The following is a 9,811-nucleotide window of genomic DNA, read 5'->3' on the forward strand; positions in this document are numbered from 1 at the left end:
TTGCTATCAAAGGGTGGGGCTAAAATAATAAACTCAGCTGAATATTGCATTTTTTAAGGTCACGTATCTGTTCTAAAAAGGTGTTCAAAAAATGCGATGACGTCACACTGTCAGAGGTACTGCTTTACGGCAGTTTCTGAATCACTTCGGCACTTCCTTTTATTAACATATAATAGTATAATATATATATATATATAATATAAATACAGTACGCAAAAATAACTTCGACGGAAAGTCCTCCTTAAGATAATGTTTCCGATGCGCTTCAGCTTCAGATGCCGTCAAGAGGGGTCTCTGGTCGTAATCAGTCGCAAGTCCGTCCCTGACCAATCAGCATTCATTAGCAGAATGCTAGCGTATACGGCCAACAACGGCCCAAACTGTAAGAAATCGAAAGGACATAAGTACTCACTCATTTGACTTTTGAACCATAATCTATATTGAACTTGCGGAATCTACAATAAAATTTGCGATATTTCAACGACAAGCAGGTGAAAGAGGCATAATTAGCCGTTTAGCCCGATAGACTCCCATTCAATCTGGACTCGCCCGCGATCACCCCCAGTGGATGTCTCATGGAACTACAACCAAAATCGGTACAATGGGGCGTATAGGGAGTGCCCAGGCTCTTCGTAGACGGGCTCTGCTAATACTCAACTACAGCACTGAAGTACTAATACTCAACTACAGCACTGAAGTACTAATACTCAACTACAGCACTGAAGTACTAATACTCAACTACAGCACTGAAGTACTAATACTCAACTACAACACTGAAGTACTAATACTCAACTACAGCACTGAAGTACTAATACTCAACTACAACACTGAAGTACTAATACTCAACTACAGCACTGAAGTACTAATACTCAACTACAGCACTGAAGTACTAATACTCAACTACAGCACTGAAGTACTAATACTCAACTACAGCACTGAAGTACTAATACTCAACTACAACACTGAAGTACTAATACTCAACTACAACACTGAAGTACTAATACTCAACTACAACACTGAAGTACTAATACTCAACTACAGCACTGAAGTACTAATACTCAACTACAACACTGAAGTACTAATACTCACTGAAGTACTACTCAACTACCACTGAAGTACTAATACTCAACTACAGCACTGAAGTACTAATACTCAACTACAACACTGAAGTACTAATACTCAACTACAGCACTGAAGTACTAATACTCAACTACAACACTGAAGTCAGACCCTGTACTGACCTTTGACCTGTCCCTGCTGTAGTGTTTATATATATACATACAGACACTGTCCCCGTGACCTTTGACCTGTCCCTGTCCTCACTGAGCTGCTCTACTGTGTACATACTGTAGTATTGTATACCTTTGACCTGTCCCTATATAGTGTTTATATAAATACATACAAACACCCTAGAGCCCCAGTGACTTTGACCTGTCCCTGCTGTAGTGGATGATACATCAGACCCTGTCCCCCGTGACCTTTGACCTGTCCCTGCTGTAGTGTTTATATATATACATATAGACCCTGTCCCCCGTGACCTTTGACCTGTCCCTGCTGTAGTGTTTATATATATACATATAGACCCTGTCCCCCGTGACCTTTGACCTGTCCCTGCTGTAGTGTTTATATATATACATATAGACCCTGTCCCCCGTGACCTTTGACCTGTCCCTGCTGTAGTGTTTATATATATACATATTGACCCTGTCCCCTGTAGTGTGACCTTTGACCTGTCCCTGCTGTAGTGTTTATATATATACATATAGACCCTGTCCCCCGTGACCTTTGACCTGTCCCTGCTGTAGTGTTTATATATATACATATAGACCCTGTCCCCCGTGACCTTTGACCTGTCCCTGCTGTAGTGTTTATATATATACATATAGACCCTGTCCCCCGTGACCTTTGACCTGTCCCTGCTGTAGTGTTTATATATATACATATAGACCCTGTCCCCTGTGACCTTTGACCTGTCCCTGCTGTAGTGTTTATATATATACATATAGACCCTGTCCCCCGTGACCTTTGACCTGTCCCTGCTGTAGTGTTTATATATATACATATTGACCCTGTCCCCCGTGACCTTTGACCTGTCCCTGCTGTAGTGTTTATAGATATACATATAGACCCTGTCCCCTGTGACCTTTGACCTGTCCCTGCTGTAGTGTTTATAGATATACAGACCCTGTCCCCCGTGACCTTTGACCTGTCCCTGCTGTAGTGTTTATATATATACATATAGACCCTGTCCCCCGTAACCTTTGACCCCTCCCTGCAGTGGCTCCTCTTCCTGTGAGCTCCTCCCTTTGAATCCTGGACTCTGATTGGACGCTCGGACCCCTTCTCCACATTCCAGCAGCAGACAGGAAGTGATGTCGTTAACGGTCCCTGACCCTGCAGGCAGTCGTTTCCTACGTTTCCCATGATGCCTTTCATCCCGGAGACGCCCAGCCTGTTCAGTCAACGAGGACAAAAGTTAGAAACATATTTCATGTTACTGCTACGTAAATATATATTCATCACCTTTAACCTTCATATGATAATATATAATATATAATGATAATAATAATAATATATATATTCATCACCTTTAACCTTCATATGATAATATATAATATATAATAATAATATATATATTCATCACCTTTAACCTTCATATGATAATATATAATATATAATATATAATGATAATAATAATGATGATAATAATAATAATAATATATATTCATCACCTTTCACCTTCTATAATATATAATATATAATAATAATATATATATTCATCCCCCTTAACCTTCATATGATAATATATAATATATAATATATAATAATAATAATATATATATATTCATCACCTTTAACCTTCATATGATAATATATAATAATGATAATAATAATAATAATAAATATATTCATCACCTTTAACCTTCATATGATAATATATAATATATAATAATAATAATAATGATAACAACAACAATAATAATAATGATAATAATAATAATAATGATAATAATAATAATGATAATAATGATAATAATAATAATAATAATAATAATAATAATAATAATAATACAGGCAGACAGACAGACTTGTTTACATGGACATGTCTCCGTCTGATCCTCAGACATCTGGGACGACTTAGAGGAGGAATGAAGGGATGAAGGGATGAAGGGAGGGAGACAGGCAGAGAGAGAGACAGGGAGAGGGGGGGGGGGACAGGGAGAGAGACAGGTAGAGAGAGACAGGCAGACAGGGAGGGAGACAGGCAGAGAGAGAGACAGGGAGAGAGGGGGAGACAGGGAGGAGACAGAGAGACAGGCAGAGAGGGGAGAGACAGGGGAGAGACAGGGGAGGGAGACAGGGAGAGAGACAGGCAGAGAGAGAGACAGGGAGAGAGGGGGGGAGAGGGGGAGACAGGCAGAGAGACAGGCAGACAGGGAGGAGACAGGCAGGCAGAGAGACAGGCAGAGAGAGAGAGACAGACAGACAGAGAGACAGGCAGAGAGAGACAGACAGGGAGGGAGGGAGACAGGGAGAGGGGGGGGAGACAGGGAGGGAGACAGACAGGCAGAGAGAGAGAGACAGGGAGACAGGGAGGGAGACAGGCAGACCTCCAAACATGGTGTGTATTATGGCATCCAAAGAGTTCCATGTTGGTCTCATCTGACCAGACTATATTCTCCCAGTATTTCACAGGCTTGTCTGAATGTTGTGCAGCAAACTTTAAACGAGCTTCAACATGCTTTTTCTTCAGCAGTGGAGTCTTGCGTGGTGAGTTGTGCATACAGGCCACAGCCATGTGTTGGTAATACATATCATAATGTGTGTTGGTTATGATATGTGTTGGTAATACATATCATAATGTGTGTTGGTTATGATATGTGTTGGTAATACATATCATAATGTGTGTTGTTACAGATATCAGTGACAGACATATCAGGAACATAATGTGACAGACAGAGTGTGTGGTTATGATATGTGTTGCAGTCGGTCAACATATGATAATATGTGTTAGGTTATGACATGTGTTGGTAATACATATCATAATGTGTGTTGGTTATGATATGTGTTGGTAATACATATCATAATGTGTGTTGGTTATGATATGTGCAGACTGTCTGGTAATACATATCATAATGTGTGTTGGTTATGATATGTGTTGGTAATACATATCATAATGTGTGTTGGTTATGATATGTGTGGTAATACATATCATAATGTGTGTTGGTTACTGATATGTGTTGGTAATACATATCATAATGTGTGTTGGTTATTGATATGTGTACTGGTACTACATATGATAATGACAGTGTTAGGTTATGATATGACAGGTAATACATATCATAATGTGTGTTGGTTATGATATGTGTTGGTAATACATATCATGTCTGTCTGTTGGTTATGATATCTGTCTGTCTGTCTACATATCATAATGTGTGTTGTTATGATATGTGTTGGTAGCCTCTTGATCTACATTTATTATCATAATGTGTGTTGGTTATGATATGTGTTGGTAATACATATCATAATGTGTGTTGGTTATGATATGTGTTGGTAATACATATCATAATGTGTGTTGGTTATGATATGTGTTGGTAATACATATGATAATGTGTGTTAGGTTATGATAATAATACATATCATAATGTGTGTTGAGTTATGATATACAGTTGGTAATACATATCATAATGTAGTGGTTAGCACTGTTACAGCAAGAGGGGTGTTGGTAATTCCCTATACATATCAGAATGTGTGTTGGTTATGATTTGTCTCAGTAAATATATTTCTAATGGTGCTATTGACATGAAATGTTCACCAGATTGGTAACAACATAATCATACATGTGTGTTAAGTTATGATAAAATGAATGACACAGGGAAAAAGTATTGAACATATGAAATGTATTTGTGTTGGTTATGAATTTGTTGGTAATGACATACGCCTCCTGATAACTAGTGGCATGCATTGCTCAGGTGTGATTTGTGCCCATTCTTACACAAACAGTATCAGATCTTGAAGGTTCCGTGTTCCTCTTTATGATATCTTTAGTTCTTTGGTAATTCTATGGATCATAAGGTGATTGGTTAGGTTATGAGTTTCATCTTCATCATCCTGTGATGGCAGCAGTTTGGGTACATTTTTCCATTCATCCTTCTTCTTGTGTTGGTGAAAATACATATCATGTCCAATGCTAGATGGCAGCAGATTTTATGATATGTGTTGGTACATTTTTACATATCATCCTTCCTTGGTTATGAAGTTTGCCATGTGTTGGCTGAAATACATATCATAATGTTCCACCTCCAAACTTGGTGTTGGTCTGGTGTTTTTGGGGTGATGTACATGATCAAACATGTGTGTATTGGTTGGCCTCCAAAGAGTTCCATGTTGGTCTCATCTGACCAGACTATATCATATTTCACAGGCTTGTTAAATGTTATGATATGTGTTGGTAATCAGCATATCATAATGCGTGGTGAGTTATGATATGTGTTGGTAATACATATCATAATGTGTGTTGGTTATGATATGTGTTGGTAATACATATCAGAATGTGTGTTGGTTATGATATGTGTTGGTAATACATATCATAATGTGTGTTAGGTTATGATATGTGTTGGTAATACATATCATAATGTGTTAGGTTATGATATGTGTTATTAATACATATGCGTCTGGCCAGCTGCAATCTGAAATAGAACGAGTCCACCCACACAGACCGGAAGAACTACAAGCATGGCGGTTGATTTGTATGCCTCGTAACTAGTTTGTATGGCGCGTCTGATGGAGTTTGTAGTTTTAAAACACATTTACATATTCCCCATAATTATGAATAGTTATTGTTAAACTGCGAGTACAACAGGGTTTAGGGACGGGAAACACATTGGTGTTATTCCATTTAAATATAGTTGTTTATGGGTGAAAAATGATTCTGTCCTCCTGTAGCCGACTCTCGACTACCGTAGGTTCTCCCCAACACAGATACGGCTTCAGCGGGTAGGTTTAACCAAGGTATATCTATTTCATCCAAAATACAACACAATGCGGACCGTCGTCGCTCCGCTTCGCTGCACTCGGTCCACCGTTCCCGGAACAACACCTCTCTGACGGCCTCACGCTCCCGTCTCAGTCCTCGTTCCTCGTGTGTGACTGTTCCTCCAGAACTTTGTGCTGCTCAGACGTCTTTTTCTTCCTCCATGGGGCTCTGACATACACTATGTCGGGGAGCTTTCACTTACAGGGTCAAACAGGTCTAGGGAGTCCTCCTGCCTGATGGCATCAGCAACAAGAGTACCATCAGGTCTTTCTCCAACACGAAGACATACCTGTCCTCCTTCAGGAGGAAGCAGCAGATACAGAGCTCCCATCTGTGTTTGCTGCCTTGTGGGCCTTTTGTCATATTACATCTTTTTGTCACCTGAGAAGTTGGATTTTTACTTTTTCCTCATCATTTCTTTTAATACCCGGAGGTGACTCTCAGGAGGACACCCCGATCAGTGAACACTTGAAGTGTGGGACATCTTCATGCTGCACACTGGACATTGTGGACATTGTACACTGTGGACATTGTGGACATTGTACACTGTGGACATTGTTGGTGTGGACATTGTACGAGACTTCACTGTGGCAGCAGAACACTGTGGCAGAGATATAACCCTCCTCTGAGCATCAGACTCCAGAAGGACAGACATGTCCACAGTCAACGACAGAAAGGCTTCAAATAAAACTTTTATCCAGATAGTCTCCTGTACTTTTAATCTAGGTATGCTGAAGAACTGTATTACAGTTTGATAGTATTCAGTGTTGTGAGGGTAACAATGCTGTCTAAGGCGCTCTGTCCAGGACTCTTCAGCATTATGCCCACTTTAAAAGATATTAGAAAATAATGAAGTCCTCACATGTAATAAGTAAGTTGCCTTTGATGAAGTAAACACAGCATTCCCCTTACAAAAGCACAATGAGCGTTTATACTGAGGTACCCCTCAAACAGAAACTCTGGAGGACAGGCTGTCGACCAATCAGAGGCCAGAGACTGAAGGCTCGTTTCCATGACGACGTCTGATTAATGGGAGAGACTGTAGTACTACAGTACTACTACTACTACCGTAATACAACGGTAGTACCACAGTTACTACTGTATTACTACTGTAGTACTACTGTAATAGTACTTCTCTAATAGTTCTACTTTAATAGTACATCTATAATAGTAATGGGCGGCTGTGGCGTAGTGGAGAGCAAGGTAGTTCTCCAATCAGAGGGTCGGTGGTTCGATACCCGGCTTCGGCAGTCGATGTGTCCTTGGGCAAGACACTTAACCCCAAGTTGCTCCTGAAGGCCATCGGTGTGGACTGATGATGAATGTTAGTTAGAGTCTGATGGTGGCACCTTGATGGTAGCCTGTCATCAGTGTGTGAATGGGTGAATGATATGTAACATACTACTGACTGTAAGTCACTGTGGAGAAAAGCCTCTGCTACATGACTGTGATGTAATGTAATGTAATGTAATGTAATGTAATGTAATGTAGTACTACTGTACTTTAATGTCATAGTTCTGTAGTAGTTCTGTAGTAGTACTGTCATAGTTCTGTAGTAGTTCTGTAGTAGTACTGTCGTAGTTCTGTAGTAGTACTGTCATAGTTCTGTAGTAGTACTGTAGTAGTACTGTCATAGTTCTGTAGTAGTACTGTAGTAGTTATGTAGTAGTAATGTCATAGTACTGTAGTAGTTTTTTAGTAGTTCTATAGTAGTACTGTCATAGTTCTGTAGTAGTACTGTAGTAGTTCTGTAGTAGTTCTGTCATAGTATTGTAGTAGTACTGTCATAGTACTGTAGTAGTACTGTAGTAGTTCTGTCATAGTATTGTAGTAGTACTGTAGTAGTTTTGTAGTAGTTCTGTAGTAGTACTGTCATAGTACTGTAGTAGTTTGGTAGTAGTTTTGTAGTAGTTCTGTGGTGGTACTGTCATAGTACTGTCATAGTACTGTAGTAGTACTGTCATAGTTCTGTAGTAGTACTGTCATAGTACTGTAGTAGTACTGTAGTAGTTCTGTAGTAGTACTGTAGTAGTTCTGTAGTAGTACTGTAGTAGTACTGTAGTAGTTCTGTAGTAGTACTGTCATAGTACTGTAGTAGTACTGTAGTAGTTCTGTAGTAGTACTGTAGTAGTTCTGTAGTAGTACTGTAGTAGTACTGTAGTAGTACTGTAGTAGTTCTGTAGTAGTTCTGTCATAGTACGTACTGTAGTAGTTCTGTCATAGTACTGTAGTAGTTCTGTAGTAGTTCTGTCATAGTACTGTAGTAGTTTTGTAGTAGTTCTGTGGTGGTACTGTGATAGTACTGTCATAGTACTGTAGTAGTACTGTAGTAGTACTGTCATAGTACTGTAGTAGTACTGTAGTAGTACTGTCATAGTACTGTAGTAGTACTGTAGTAGTACTGTAGTAGTACTGTCATAGTACTGTAGTAGTTCTGTAGTAGTTCTGTAGTAGTACTGTAGTAGTTCTGTAGTAGTACTGTAGTAGTTCTGTAGTAGTTCTGTCATAGTACTGTAGTAGTTCTGTAGTAGTTCTGTAGTAGTACTGTAGTAGTTCTGTAGTAGTACTGTCATAGTACTGTAGTAGTTCTGTAGTAGTTCTGTAGTAGTACTGTAGTAGTTCTGTAGTAGTTCTGTAGTAGTTCTGTAGTAGTTCTGTAGTAGTAATAGTATTTATGTTTGTTGACATTTAATCATGTTTAGGAGAGACACACAAACAGGAAGTGGTGTGTGTGTGTGTGTGTGTGTGTGTGTGTGTGTGTCTATATTTATGGTCTGTGGTTCTGGCAGGCAGATAAACAGTGTTTAACATTCTACACACACAGTCACACACACACACACACAGTACACACACAGTTACACACACACACACACACACACACACACACACACACACAGTTACACACACACACACACTGTACACACACACACACACACACACACACTCACACACACACACAGTTACACACACACTCACACACACACACACACACACACACACACACACACACACACACACACACAGTAGTGGGTGTTTGCAGAGAGATGGTGATGTCACAGCGACCACAGACTTCCTGTCAGGACAGATTTGACTTCTTCTGTGGTTCTATAGAAAGTATTTATACATAATTATATATTGTATTATATTATATTATAATATATAATATATAACATATGATATATAATATATAATATTATATAATATATAATACATACCATATAATATAATATATATTATATAATAATATATATTATATAATACCCCACTGCAGACTACATCAATATATACATTATATTTTATATAATATTAAATATTCAGGTTTCAAAAGAAGCTTCTTGTTTAACAAATGAGAGAATCTGTTTTGTTGTTTTACCATTTTTTAAAAAAACAAGACAATTTATTATGGACTGGTTCCTGTGTGTGTGTGTGTGTGTGTGTGTGTGTGTGTGTGTGTGTGTGTGTGTGTGTGTGAGTGTGTGTGTGTGTGTGTGTGTGTGTGTGTGTGTGTGAGTGTGTGTGTGTGTGTGTGTGTGTGTGTGTGTGTGTGTGTGTGTGTGTGTGTGTGTGTGTGTGTGTGTGTGCCAGTGTGTGTGTGTGTGTGTGTGTGTGTGTGTGTGTACCTCCCTCTGGTTGTGAAACCTGTTTACTGTCTTCTTCTTCACCACATCTCCATCAATCTGATGAACCAGAACAACAGCCAGTGTGGAGGTCTTCACTCTACTCCTGCTGGAGAGACTAAAAGAGAAGAACCAGGGAGACCCACCAGAACCTCCA

Source organism: Anoplopoma fimbria, chromosome 7 (genome assembly GCF_027596085.1).
Source record: "Anoplopoma fimbria isolate UVic2021 breed Golden Eagle Sablefish chromosome 7, Afim_UVic_2022, whole genome shotgun sequence".
Lineage (NCBI taxonomy): Eukaryota > Metazoa > Chordata > Actinopteri > Perciformes > Anoplopomatidae > Anoplopoma > Anoplopoma fimbria.